The sequence below is a fragment of the Cupressus sempervirens genome, chromosome 9, assembly GCF_028749045.1.
Source record: "Cupressus sempervirens isolate cs-2001-9-10 chromosome 9, ASM2874904v1, whole genome shotgun sequence".
NCBI classification, from domain to species: Eukaryota; Viridiplantae; Streptophyta; class Pinopsida; order Cupressales; family Cupressaceae; genus Cupressus; species Cupressus sempervirens.
Window position 1 is genome coordinate 288,843,867 of NC_143126.1, and position 15,800 is coordinate 288,859,666.

Sequence of the window (15,800 nt, forward strand, 5' to 3'; positions counted from 1 at the left end):
CAAGGCATAAAAATTTATTAGTAATTAATGTACATATGAGATGTAATAGAATTATTTTAAAAAAAATTATTAATATTTAATTGTGTATTAATGCCAAATATGGCATTAAGAAAGTCATTTATCATCTCCCCATCATCCTCATCATCTCTACTAAAAATGTCAAATCTACACAAAGCTCCACATGATGTGCACATATGACCTCCTTCTAATTGATGAGGGTCATCTACAACCAAAAGGAGTGGCACACTAAATTAGGCACTGAGTAAAACCACTAATAGTGCCTAGTGTGTCAGCCTCTACATTTTCCTTAACAATAGAAGGAACAATAAGATGCTTCACCTACAACTTGCTAATAGGTACCCTAATTGAATTAGGGCCATAATGTGCCCCTATCCTCTCAAATGGTATCCCCCCACCTCTACCCTAGGAATCTAGCATATCAAAATAATTGGGATCTCCCAATTATAAACACACAATACAATTTCATAAAGAAATACTTTGGATCTTCATGAATATTACTAGGGGAATCAAACACCATCCACCATTTTCCCCAAAAGTTTCTTTTTATATCTTCATTAATGCACCAATGGATGAGGAAGCTCTTGGTAGTACTTCTTAGAGTGTTCTATTCTCTTGGATTTCTATACAAAGCACATATATGTCATCTTTTGTAATTTTCTATTGAAAATAAATTGTTTGAAGTGTGCAACCTATCATGGAAAAATCATTATTTTGTCAATGATGTCAAACATGCTACATGTTGGTGAGACAACTATTTTTTGTTATGAATGCTATCATTTGTTTGATTGATGAAGAGGATTTGATAAGAAAATAACAAGAGTACCTAGAGAAAGGTTGAGTTATTTGGTGTCTAAAAGGAGCACTAAGACCAAGTAAGACATTGATGATATTATGTATTATTGATCTACTTAAGGATAAAGTAAATGGTTACTTAAACTAAGCCTAGAAGAAGAGTTTTCATAAAAAAGTGTATGTCAAGCCTGGCTAAGAAAATAGTATAAATCAAGAAAACCTAGTTCAAGTCGAGTAGAATTTAGTATGTGTTGAGTATTAGAAATTTAGTAAGTGCCAAGCATCTAAAAAATATAGTATGTGCTGAGCATCAGGTAAATAACAGTAGTGACCGAGCAAAGAAGGCTTAGTTAATGATGAGCAACCTAGTGTTGGATGAGCATCAGAGGATTGTTATTTTCAAGTGAATAATGTGGCTGCTGAGTGATAGTAAAAAGATTTCAATCAAAGATTTGATGAATTTGAGCCAACAACATTGATTTCTTGAATTTTGTGAAGCATGTGGAAGATTTCTATGATGAACTAGTGATATAGAATTCAAGATAAACCATTTTGAGGTGAATTTAAAGAGTATTGTAGAAGAAGTTTCTAAAAGGGACTAATAGGGAAAAGTTAGTAGATTCATTGAATCTTACCTAACCCTAAAATGCTGATTATGGTTAAACAGGAAAAATATTTAAATTCTCTATTTATAGAGATAGAAGGCTAGAAGCAACAATTGACATGTGCAAGAACCTAAGGAAAAGAAGAAGTCTAGGGTGTTGCTTCATATGGTGGTTGAATAGAAGAGTTTGTAATTGGCATACAAAGAAAGAAGGCTTAAGATCTATAATATGCAAGAGAGTTGTATTTATTATTTGATCAAGTCCTATTGTTATTTTCTAACAACTGTACTAGTTTGGGTAAATCCTTTGGATTAAGGTTGCCCGGTTGCCCTAACAATCATCTATAAATCCTTTAATCAGGTGACATTCTAATAGAATGTTCTAAAGTCCTATAACAAGGATCACTCCTAATAGGGTGATTGAAATCCTTTAACTAGGTCAGATTTAACAGTGCCTAGTGTAAGCTTTAACATGGTTGGCCTTTAACAGGGCATCACTTTAGAAGAGTGAAAATTGGTAGCATGTTACTAGTGGGTTTTCCCAAATTGGTTTATGATGTAAAATCCTTGTGTCAAATAGTGTGAATGACTATGTGGTATTTCATGCTTACACTTCTGCAAAGTTATTTTGACCTAGGATAGTGACCTACTAAGTTAAGGTATTGGATGTTTTAATGAATGCATGCATGATATGGTTTTATGGATATGAATATGTTAAGTATTGAAAATTTTTATTTGTAAATTTGTACCTTTGATAATTGGTTATCTTCCCTCTCAGTTATTCTAAAGTATTCCAACATTTTCTTTTTCTTAACTTCTTTATAAGACAATTGGTTAGCATTATATCTTGCTTGTTCTCCTCTCTTATTATGCCACAGATTTAGCCTCCTAATAATTTATTCTGATATGTTTTCCCCTCTTTCAATTTCATTGAATACTATTTTTGGATCCCAAGAGGAGGTATTTTGATTGGCAAAGGTTGTAAAAGTAGTTTTTATATATTTTGAGGGTTTTTAGGTTCATTTTGTGGAGGGTTTTTTGATGGATCTTGTTGGATTGGTGGATTTTGTGATGGATTATTTTTAGGAGGATTAGGTGGTGTATTTCGTAAATTAGCTTAAAATTAAATAATATTATTTTAAAAAACTAAACAAACATAAATCAAAATTGAGTAAAAAACATTAAAAACCATAAATTTTAGCAAAAATAGTGATTTAAAATTCATACCCCTTCCACCAGTTTGTAATTTCCAATAATGTGGAAGCATTTTGGTGTGATTTGGTGATAAAATTTTCTCCAAATAGCATTGTTGCACTCCTTCACCAAGAAGAAACATTCCCAAAACACAATAAATAAATAAATGTAGAGAAATAAGGAATAACCATTAGGTTTTCCAATTTAATAACTTTTTGACAACACAATCACACTATAGTGTGAATGCACTATATTTTTAATTTTACAAGCTTGGGGCTCATTCCATCAAAAAAAATTGCAATTCCAATATCTCTTAGAAAAGGGAAAAAATGTAGCACCTTTTTGGTACCACAACTTTGTGCATACACCCATCAAGATGTTTCATTTTATGTTTCTAGACATAGTACCAAATGCAACCATAATTTGTAACCAATCCCAACTATATAATCTAAGTAGTTTTAGTAAAAAATAGTATATGGCCATAAAATTTAGTAACATGGGTAGTTTTTGGTTGGCATAACACTAGAGATCATAGGTTAAGTACCAAATCTTGGGGGTAGTAATTTTGAATCTCCATTTAGACATATTCAAATACTCATAGATTACATAGAAGATTATGTGTTTTGTCAGGAGGATGTGATCATGAGACCATTTGTAATATCCTTAAGAAAGGAGATGAGGGAGCACTTCCTAACTAGTTTCCATTGTCAAGTGGTTCTTGGGAAGATTTCTAGTTATTATTTGATGAGAGGTTTTATGAAATAATCCTTGGTAATGTGGTTTTCAATGAATTTATGAACTTTTAAATTGAGATAAAAGAGTTGGTTCCAATATTTATCTAAATACTCATGGTGGCATTAAGGATGATTCCTACAAGAATAAGAGCTAGTGATGAATTTTCTTGGTTTGTCCTCTTGGGTTCCTTTGATGGAAAGATAATCTATTAACTAAGAGACACATTTATACAAAATAATGTACTAGGATTTTCATGAGGCAATGGATCTAGAAAGGATATTTGAGTTTAGAATGAAAAAAAGACATAGATATAAAAGAGTAAACTCTCTTGGATATGGATGTGGAGTTGATAAAAGATATACAAGAACTGTAAATAATATTAATTTTTTTTAATCAATTTTCTTCCCCATTTTTTTTTAGGTGCTAGCAATGTTCTTTCTAATGTGAATTTTGGGTCAAATCATACGAATAATCAAAACCCTATATATGGTAAACCATCCAATGTATGTATACCTAAGAAATCCATTTCAAATAAACATCAATTGTATGTCCTTGATAAAGCATCTATTTTTTATGAGATCAGTTTGAGTCACATGCACCTACTCAACAACATGTACTCCCTATGGAGTGTATAAAGCATTCCTAGGCTATAGTTGACAAAGACATAGTGGAATCTACAAATAATGAATAAGATACATGAAAAAAAGGTTATGGAAATCCTTGTGATGGTACTAACTCAAATAAAGAGTGAACATATGTTAATATAATTATGATGATGCATTTATTCTTAGATGAATATTAACTAAGTAGGGTTGAAATTATGTGTGTACTAATTGTACTATCTTAAAATGGACACACTTTCCTTTTAAAATTCTTTAGCTCCCTCTTCATAATTCCCTCTTTGGATTGTGCATATACCTCTTATCGATCTCCTTTTTCTCCCATCTTCTTCCTCTTTCCACCCTATCTCTTTGGTGTAATCACCCAAAAATGGTCATCAAGACTATTAGCCCCCTTTCTAGTTTTTTTTTCATAATTTATTAATTACTTATTCTTGATCAAATAATCAAAAATCCATTTATTCAGTTATAAACTATGGTTTCACCACCTTATCCTAAGTTATTATTTAATTAAAATGAACTTTTTCCCCTTTAATTAAATAAAGGTCCCAAATTCCCACTTATCCTAAAATGTGCATAGAAAAAGCATTTTCCCCATTCAAAAAATAAGAGAAAAGGCTTTCATCTCATATGAGGGGCACAAAAGTCAAGTCTTGATTACAATTGATTGAAACACTTGTATACATGGATCATGAAACTTTTATGCTCCACCCTTTATTGGATACCTCTTGTCCTTTGATCCCCACCATTCATCTATCTTTAAAAAGGAGAGTGTTGTCCTCATCTTAGGATCTAATATTTTATGATAATATTATGCTATAGGATTTTAGGTACTCTTTGGAGCTTTGAAGAGGTTATGGCATCACTGCATCATTTAATCTACTTTAGCAGAATAATTGCATTAGTGTAGCTTTCCTTTCATGTTTTAGATTAGCTCATCTATCTTAATATGGGGATTTTTACCAATTCATGTTTTTAATTTTAGCTTGCTTTCACATTTTCTTAGCTTAGTTTTTCATTTTGCATTGCATTGGATAAGGGTTCTTGGACACTAGAATTATTTCTCTTATCTTTGAATCTCCCATTTCACGGTGCACCTTGCAAGGGGCTGCATATTGAAGCTCAATTAGGGTCACAACACTTCTTTATACCTTTTGAACATTATGGATATGGAGCTCTAAGTTATCATTCAAAGTTCCTAAGATATTAGATCCCTTGGAAAGAAGGTCTTAGAGAAGTGTATGTTTTGGTGTATACATTTTTGGCATACATTTTTGGCACCCAATGTTGGGGTGGACAACCTTGTCTAGCTCTTGTTCTTCTATTTTCATCTTTTTCTTACTTGTTATTTTGGTTGTTTTATTTTTGTAGACATAATTATCGTGCGATACTACTTTGTCCTATATCCATGAAATAATTTTCCAATATCATACAATACTTTATCCCATAGTAGTGCAATGATTTATGAGTTATTATATCATATGACCTTTGTAGTTTCTATCGCATGCTTTTTCTATAAGTATAACACAAAGTCACCCATAGTATCACACCAAGACATTCTATCACCTAGTTAAACTATGAAGTGACATATGATACTTGTGCAGTCAAAACTATCACTTAGTCTAGTTTAGCTAGCTATTTTAGTTCTTAGTTGGCATTATTGTTACTTGAAGTTCTCCATATTTAGGTTTCTTGTTTTATAATAGTCTAACCAATGGTTTTGTAGGGTTCATTTCAGATTTTCTAAATATTTATTACCTTGACCTTATTTTTTTGTAGGGGTTGCTCACTTTCTTGATAAAAAATGATTGTCAAAGATAAAATTTGCAAAAATAGCTACTAAAATTTTGTTGCAGGGTTGCCCCATCAAAGTAAGAAAGCAAACAAAAAAAAAGTTTTTCTCTTTATCTTCTTTCATTTTCAAGTGCAAGATTCTACTAATTGATTCTTTTCATTAGGCACATAAACTTTGGAGTAGGGTCTCATTTTTGTTAGGGGAGTATGCTCTTCACCTTTTAGGAGAATCAAAAATCTTGACCCTTCATTGAGTCACAAAAGTGAGTGGGGTACTCCACTTAAAAGGTTTTAATTAATCTTGTCGGCATGTTTTGGGAAGGAATCAAGGAATAGGATAGTATGCTCTTCACCTTCTAAGGTGAATAAAAAATCTTGAACTCTTTGGTGCAAATCCATTTTGTTTTAATCTCCTAGTGAGATTCACACTTTTGGATAGTCTACTATTAGCAAAAAGATATCAATAAGAATGATCTCAAGTGGAAATGAGAAAAACCCAGCTAGCCCAACCAACTATAATCACAAACCCCTTGAAAAATGCCAAATCCTTGGGAGGCATAACACTTGTCTTCATCTAGGGAGTGTACTTGTGGGATTGGGGCAATGAACAAATCACTAGGTGAGAATTCTTAATGTACTCTTGTGGACACAAGGTTCATTACTTATTTTATGATAATGTGTTATGTTATCAATTGAAAGAGGAGTATTGTAAATGGGATCCTTAATAAAAACTTTTGGGTTTAGAGGACACCCTTATTAGCCACTCAATATCTTGGTGCAAGGATTGATCCTAGTGGACTACCTAGATCACCCTAAGATATTACACTCACCATATTTGTCCCTTTGGTTGTGTTAATAAAACTTCCATGACAAAGCCAATATCTATTGTGGGAAACCACTTTGTGTGAGGTGAGGGGGAACCAAGTATAGGCCAAGGTAATGACTAATGAACCATGACCTTTAGGTAGATAGTTCTTGGCATGTTTTCTTTTTGTGGTGGACCTATGGAAATCTATTGAACACATACATGCTTTGTCCCTTGCTCAATTTCTTGAAGTTGTGTGTTTGTGTCACTATTTTCTTTCAAAACATCACACTTTCTTCTAAAAACTAGAAAAATCATTGCTATAACTATCATTTTTTTTAACACACAAAAAGTTATGTCAAACTATAAGTTTTTTTAGGAACAAAGTCAAGAAATATTGTTTGTATTGAACTTGAATCACACTTCTTTTGTCAACAATATTGTATGATACTTCTTGATTTCTAGAAGTATTCCATCACTTTAAAAACTACATTTCCTGAGTATTTTGTATTATGTGACATGACCTCCTAGAAACTATCATATCATCAAAACTATCACCTAGCTATTGTAGAAACTATCACACAATACTTTGTGCTAAAATTTTGTCACTTGGATTTCTACAAACTATTTGTTGAACTTGTTACTTGTAAAATTTGGTATTTAATTATAGTCTAGCTAATTAGAAGTGTTCCTTACTAGGTCCCATTGTGTATCTGGTCTATAATCGATATGTTTGGTCATGCCTTAGGTTTAAGAGATAATATTGGATTCTTGGGTGCAAACTTAATGTCATATATTGTTCACTTGTCAAACTCACTCATTTTTCCTTTCTTGCCTATGTTCTATTGGGATTCTTGTCATGCTCTTGGTTTGAGTCACTAATGTTGTAAGTTTCTTGGATACTTTTGATAAGCTTTCATCTCTACTACATTTTTTGACAAGTGAACATCTTGAATTTCAAGATTAAATTCCAACTTCTTTGTGTCATCCTACTAAGCTAGGACTTGCTATTACAAGTCAGACAACTAGGTTGCAATTGGATCAAGTCATCTCTCATTCTTCTTTGAATGATTAACTTCTTACTTATATGCAAACAATAATTCTCACAACAACAAAACTCAAAGCTTTGGCCATGAGAATCAAAATACCAACACCACCTTTAGTAATCCTTTTGCAAACTAAGAACACTTTGGCACCAATGGAAATAATACCCCTCCTAGAACTCTATGATCATGTGTTGAGGGATTTAAATCACCACTGAGATTCCCACAACCTTCACATCATGAAAGTAAAGTAGAAAATGAGGTTACTAGTGAAGATATCATGAAATTACAACAAGATGAGTATCTTCAAAAGCTCATGTTCAAGATATTGGAACAAAATAGTGATCCATACTTTGCATAGATGGAAAGTAGAGGTTGGAAATTACCCTATGACTTTGATGTTCAATGAATTATTTAGAAGAGAGAATTGGCTAGAGAGGATATCTTAGAGAAGTGAGTCCAAGATATAACAATTCTAGTTATCTAAAAGCAAATGGAGAAGGAAAATCCTAAGACCTCCTTTGTTGAAACTATATTTGATCTTCCCTTTGATAAAAGTATTTAGATGATACCATTTCCTAAGGATGTAAAGGTTCCCAAATATGAAAAATATGATAGAAATGGTGACCTAATGATCATGTTAAATACTTTCATGTACTTAGTATGGACTTTTTCCAAGAAGACACATAACTTATGAGATTGTTCCCAAGGAGTTTAAGTGGACATGTTATGGAAAGGTTCACTAGGATCTCCCCACCTCTCAAGTCTTTCCATGAACTTTCACAATGTTTTATTCAACATTATTATTATAACATAAAACACACCTTCACCATGTTAGATCTTTACACCAATAGGAAACAACAAGGGGAATCTTTTGTTTTCTACCTACAAAGATGGAGAAGACTACATGCTAGATACCCAAGACAAATTCCCAAGAACAAAAAGATAGATATCTTTTTTAATAATCTTATCCTTGAACTATATTATGACCTAATAAAAAACTATTGCCTAGCTTCAATGATATGATTAAAATTTCTTATCATATTGAAGACATTTCTATAAAGAAGGGTGACATAGTTTTGAATAAGGATAAAAATGGAAACAAGAATGGAAAGGATAAGAATAAAGCATGGAACAAGAATAATTATATTGTCAATGATGATGTTGTGGATGTTCATAGTGAAAAAGAACCTACTTTTCACTTGACTTGTTCTATATATGCTACTAAGAAACAAGAAACAAAAAAGTCTAATGATTCCAACAAATCACAATCTCATGATAATTCTTAAAAGCCTTCTAGACCTAGGTGCACCTATACCCTAATTGTTGAATCATATGATGTAGTTTTGAAGACTTTTCTCACCAAAAAACTTGTTACATTGCCTAACAACTCACAACCTTATGACCCACTTGTTAAACTTACCTAGTAGAGGGATGAAAATTTCTATAATTGTCATATAAATAAGGGTCACAATACTGATAATTATTTTAAATGTAAGGATGCAATACAAGATCTCATTGATGAAGGGTAGGTTTTTACTAATAGATTGGTTAATAATTAAAATTACAAGGCTTTTAAACAAACTTTTCCTTAGTTAAAAAAAAGAGAGATCCAAAGCTAACAATAAATGTGGTGATGCAAAGATTAATTAAACATATGCCAACATAGAACATGTTAATAACATGCTTGAACTTATTGAGGAGAATGTGTACATGATGGGTCCTGAAGTTTATGAGGAGCCTCATTATGACATGAATGATGAAAGCCTAAGGTAGTATTGAGAACAGTGATCCCTTTCCATACTTTGATGACACTAGACCTAGGGTTTCACTTAGAGTAGAGGATCTCTCTTCTTCTCGTGGTGGGACACTAAATTTTATTACTAGGGGGAACTCTAAGGTTGTCCTTAAATTAGATAATGATACTAAATAGGGTTCCTCTTCTAAGAAACTTTCTACTTCCATTGTGTCCATTTATGATCTTGGGAGTCAATTTTATAATGAAATTATTCACAAATCTTGTGCTCATTCAAGCAACAACATGAGAATCACAAGCTTATTCAAGCTCCTTTCAAGCAACCACACTAGAAAAAACATTTGGAAGACCAAGAGTCACAATTTAGAATCCACATTTTACAATAAGATAAATAAAACCAATAGAAGACCAAGACTTAAAACTTAGAATTCCACAAAGATGTCCCTCTTGGGATTTGAACCAGGGTCTCCACAATGAGAACTCATTGCTTCAACCAACTAAGATAAACCCCTTGGACATATTGTGAATCAATTATAATGAACCCTTGCTTAAATATCCATCTTTGAGTTGTTAGAGTCATCTCCTATACATAAAGAGATTCTAGAAAGAGCCTTGCGCGTAACTAACATTCCCATGGATATTGACATAGATAAGTTCAAAGCTATGGTGAACCATATTTACTAACCATCTTATCTTACATTCTCTGAAGAAGATAAAAAATAATTAAGTCATCCTCATAATATTTCCCTTCATATTGAGGTCCAAATTAGTTGTACCTAAGCTAGATAAGTATTAATAAACAATAGTGCAGAGTTAACATTATTTCTTTTAGCATGGTTCAGAAACTTGGATTATCTTAATTTTACATTAACCCTAGACATAAAATTACCATAAAGGCTTATGATGAAGTTGAATGATCTTATAAATGTATTATTATGCCACCTCTTTGAGTTGGTCTAATGGAGAAGGATGTGGTGTTTCAAGTCCTCCATATTCCACTCTCATATAACCTTTTATTCTAGGCAGACCATTGATTTATGATATGCAAGCCATGCCATTGACTTGTCACTAGTGCATAAATTCCCCTTCAATGGTGTCAAGATCATGATTCTAGGGGATAAATATATGTTTATTAACATGATCACTATTGTTGAGTCATTAATGCCACATAATAGACATGCTACTAATATTAGACCTTTTCTTGTTAAATGCAAGATGAAGATGGTGATGATGAGTATTGGTGTCAAGAAATACACCTTGGATTCTATTGCTACACTGCCAATATCTCCCCACTCATATGAGAAACTATGAACTAACATGAAACCTACCTCTTTGGTTATGACTATCTATGGAACATTTTTTCAATCTTCGATTGCTTTAGAAGATGAAAAAGAAGACCAAGATGTGAGAGATTGGATGTATAGGCAAGAAGATCTAGTTGATAAAGTCATACTTACTACACCTATTTACCTAAAAGATGTGGAAAAGGTTATCAATTCCTTAAGAATATGAGCTACCCTAGACATGGACCTTTGAGTGACAATAAGTATGCTCTTATTGAACCTATGAGTCACACAAAAGGTCTCAAAATCAAAGATAAAATGGGTCTCATAGATGGCATTGAATGTAACCTTGCTATCTATGATGAATAACCTCCCATAACTAATGAATCAGAGGATGAGGCTCACCTCATGACTAATACTATTCCATGGGAGAATTTCATTCCATCAACTTATATCCTTTGGGGAGAAGAATTGTTTCCTAGTGATAAGAGTGTTGAAGCTTCCACCTCTAGACAACCTAATTTTGATGAGTCAAATATTAAACATCCTAATAGAGAAAAAGTAAGAAGAAACATTTCTCATCTTTTGGCATGTAATCAAAGTTCTGATTTGAATGAGTATTAATGGGACTATTAGTATGTGTAGGATCATGGTCAACCAAACTATGGCCTTAAGTCATCAAGAAAAACTAGATAATCAGGGTTATGTCAACTTGACTCATAGTTTTAAAGTAGTTAAGGACTTTATATCAAAATTTCATAAAAAATAATCAGTAGGAATTTTAATGTAGTTTCTAAACTACTAGGCCTTATCTAGAGAAAAAATTATTTGATTGGTCAAAATTTTGGATTTTAATGCAATACTAAAAAAATTCAGGGTAAAAATAAAAAGTAGGTGTATGTCTGACCACCCTACTAAAAATCAAATGACAATATTTTTATATATAATTATAGATATAAAAAGTAGACTCATGCCCAAATGTGATACACATTTTTGGGTATTTGTATTCCAAATTAATAATTAAATATGAATTTTCTATTATAACTTCTTCAAAATAAGAAGCTCCCATATCTGACGAGCTTAACTAATTGAAAACTTTACAAAATTAATTTATTTTTTCTTATACTAGTGGAAGCATAGAATGTGATGCAAATTTTTGATTTCAAAAATGTTATACCATTTAAAAGTTATAGCTATTTTTCAATCAGTATGTCAATAAAAGCTTTATAGATATCTTCATTATAAAATACCTAATAAATACTTATTCAACTCATAATTTGACAATAATTATATCCATGGAATCTTGAGAGTGTTTTCAAAAAATCCTTTTTATTTCATTGAATTTGGATGAAAAAATATTGTCAGAAGGCCAATTGAAGTTTGAATATTAGGAAACCATGGCTCAAACATGTGGTTTAACTTGACCAAAAAGGTTTGATAAATACCAAGCCTAATTGGATGCTAGATGTGAAATCTAGTACCCAAAATTTAGCGACAAAATATAAATTTTAGAAATTGAGATAGTGGGGACAATTTGTACATTTTAAACCAAAAGGTTTACAAGCATATTTAAATATCTTTTACATTTAAGATATAATAATATTTGAATATTATTATTTTATTTTATTATTATATATTATATAATAATTTTTATTGTTATAACATTATATATGGTATTAAATATGATTAGATAGTATATTAAAATCATAGTACTATATATTATTATATAGTATTCTATATTATCAATAGTATTATAAATATTATCTATCTATCTATTATTATATATATGATATTAACAATATATTATTAAATATACTACTCTAATATTAATATTTTAACATAGTATTAGAAATTATTACATAGTATTATGTAATTTGTTATATTATAATATGCCCCATGGTGTCCTAGGAACCCTATGGTCATATGTTGTGATGATATGGGTTGAAAGGTTCTATAGATTACCTTCAATGCATATGATTGATTATAATATGTCCATAGGGGTCCTCGGACCCCAGGGACACATCTTGTGATGAAAGTGGTCAAAGGTGGTCATAAGTTAGCCTACAATCCCTTTTGACCCACACAATCAATTACAAAATGTCCCTACGGGTCCTAAGACCCCAAGGGACTTATGTCATGATCAATTGGGCTGAAGGGGGTCATAGTTTAGCCTATGACCTCCTTCGACCCATACGATCAATTATAATATGTTATTAGTGGTCCTAGGATCACTAGGGACACATGCCATGATGAAATTTGTTGAAGAGGGTTGTAGGTTAGCCTGCGAACCCATTCAATCCATATGATCAATTATAATATGTCCCTAGGGATCTAAGGACCCCTAGGAATACATATCATGAGAAAATGGGTGTAAGGGAGTCATAGGTTAGCCTACAAGCCCATTCAACCCATATGATCAATCATGATATGTTCTTGGGGATCCTAAGACCCCCAGGGACATACATCATAATGAGATAGGTCGAAAGTAGTCAAAGGTTATGTTGGTGTTTTGAAACATCATGATTTTGAATTACCTAGATGAGAACAAGATACACCTAGGGGTAACTACTTCCCATCTACAACATATCCTTTCAGAAAATGGGAAAACTATAAGGCTAGATGCTTCTTCTACTTTAGGCTTTGCAAAACCTAGGCAAATGAACCTCAGATTCACTTATATGATACTAGTGCTAAAATATACACTTGAATCTAACAAAGTAGATAAAAACCTTAATCCTCTAACACTTATGCAAAGAACCCAAACATGAAATAACTAATAACATGGCCTAAGAAATTGATAAGCTACATAAGGGAATCCCTATAGCTCTTAAATAGAAATGGAAATGGATGATTATAATTTTGATTTCAGAAAATCTTGAAATATGTAGTAGTAAGAACAAGCTGATCTTATAGCATTGGTGCCTTATCTATTGGGAAATTCCATGAATCACACACATAAATCTATGATACCATTGATATATTCCATACATCAAGATATCATATCTATCTTATCACTTTGTGAATTAGATATCAATGTTCATAAAGACTTCATTATCATGAAGTATCCTTCTCAAATAACCAACAACCTTGTCAAATGCATCAAGCATTTACCTAGCCCTTTGTTCCAATAGAAAAAATATATCAGACATACAACCTTAAGGGGATGCAAATGGGTCTTAGTTTGTCCCTAAACCACATAAAATTGTAGATTATAGAGATTGGAGATGAGAATCAAAATGAAACTAAGAGATTCCTACTCATTTGTATTCATTTCTTTGAAACTATACATTTAGATGCATGCAAAAAATTCATAAAACCACTAAATAGATCAAAACTATATATATAAGCTTAACTACTATTTTTCATGCAAGAGAAATATGTTGAAGAATGTGGTGGAATCATAGCTCTAGATCAAACTATGTGGTCTCAAAGACAAACTAGAACCAACCCTTACAATGAATCAAGAGATGGATGAAATCTTGAATTTGATCTAGAAGTGACATGTGTCCACTTGAATCTTCATTCCCTCCTATTGTAAAGCATCTCTCATCTTTCTATAATTTTAATCTGATATGATTTTCATCATTGTTCTATAACAAACTTAAAATATCTCTTCTTTAATGATAAAAACCCTTGTGTTGCCAAAATATCTGAAATACATATGAAAAGCTGATAATACCTTGATTCAACTAAATTTGATGTGAAATTTTTTCCCCCTAATTGCATTCATAATACCTCTTATGTTCATTCAGTTCACCATTTCACTAGAAATCAAATTTGAACTACCCCAACTGAATGAAATTGGAAAATGGATACCTAAGACAAAACCTTGTATAACTTGAACTATTGGCTTCCTATGATAAAAACAAACTCTAAAAATTGAATTTTTATTCTCTCTCAATTTTGACAATATATAATAGTGTCATATCCGCTTATCAGAAATACCCAGAATCTCATTTTGAAGATTAGGCTCTAGGACTAGCATTCTTGTCTACATTTGTATTTTAAACCTTATCCTATTTCTAAAGTTAAAACTTTATGTTAAAACTTTCCTTATGTTTAAAATGCCTATACATGCCTTTTGTGAAGAGAATAATAAAAAATTAGTTTTCTACATTTTAAATTTTCCCTCCATTACTAATCCAATTCAATAAGCTTTGACTTTCTTGTGATACGTGTCACCACTAGATTGGCTTGATTTCTACATAGGCACCTAACACTACCACCCAAGTGCCACATGTCACTATCTCATTGGTCCCTATCTTGCCACATGGCAGCCATGTCACTAGTTGCTATGTCACCATCCTACTCAGCAGGTTGCCACATCATTGTGACATAGTGACATCCTGAAATGTGTTAGCTCGGTCCATGCCAACATCTAGTCAGTAGCACCACGTCACCACCGTGTCATTTATTTCTATGTAGCATGACACCTCATTGTGGTGCCACATTATCTCGACATAGTGATGTTGCAACATGTGGTACTATTTATCACATCAGTTCCTCAATTTTTGGGCCATGTTAGAAGTTCTCTACCATGTGTCACTCCATAACTTGTCCTTCTATCACCATGTATCATGATTTCATTTTTTTGTTAAATCTAGTCAGTGTGACATCATCATCAACTCAATGATTGATCATGCCTATCATGCATTATATTTGCTAATCAAATCAATCTCATTCATTGCATGCATAGTCCCTTGTACATGCAACTTGATTTGAAAAAAAAACATATATGTATATCTAACATGCAGTGAGTAACAATTATTTCAATTGCTCAAAATATGTATAATCCACACATATCTATCATCCTGATATAATTAGTTGAGCCCCAAAGGGGGATTAGCTAAAAAAAATTCATTTTCAAACAACTGAACATCTCACACTAATCTACTAAACATCTGACTCTAATTGGAAACAATCTGCATCATTTCTTCAATTTTTAAAACTCATTTTCAACTCTTTTTGCAAACTTTCTACTTAGTTCCAAGAGGTCCTTTGACTGGCCTTAAAAACTAACAAAAACACCTAACTAGGCTTTGAAAATAGACATGCTGATTATTTTCTCCACATTCTCTTACCCTATCAAATCTCATCTCATAATGAATTCTCAATCAAAAGATATTGATTGTAAAAGTTGCCTTCTTAGAATT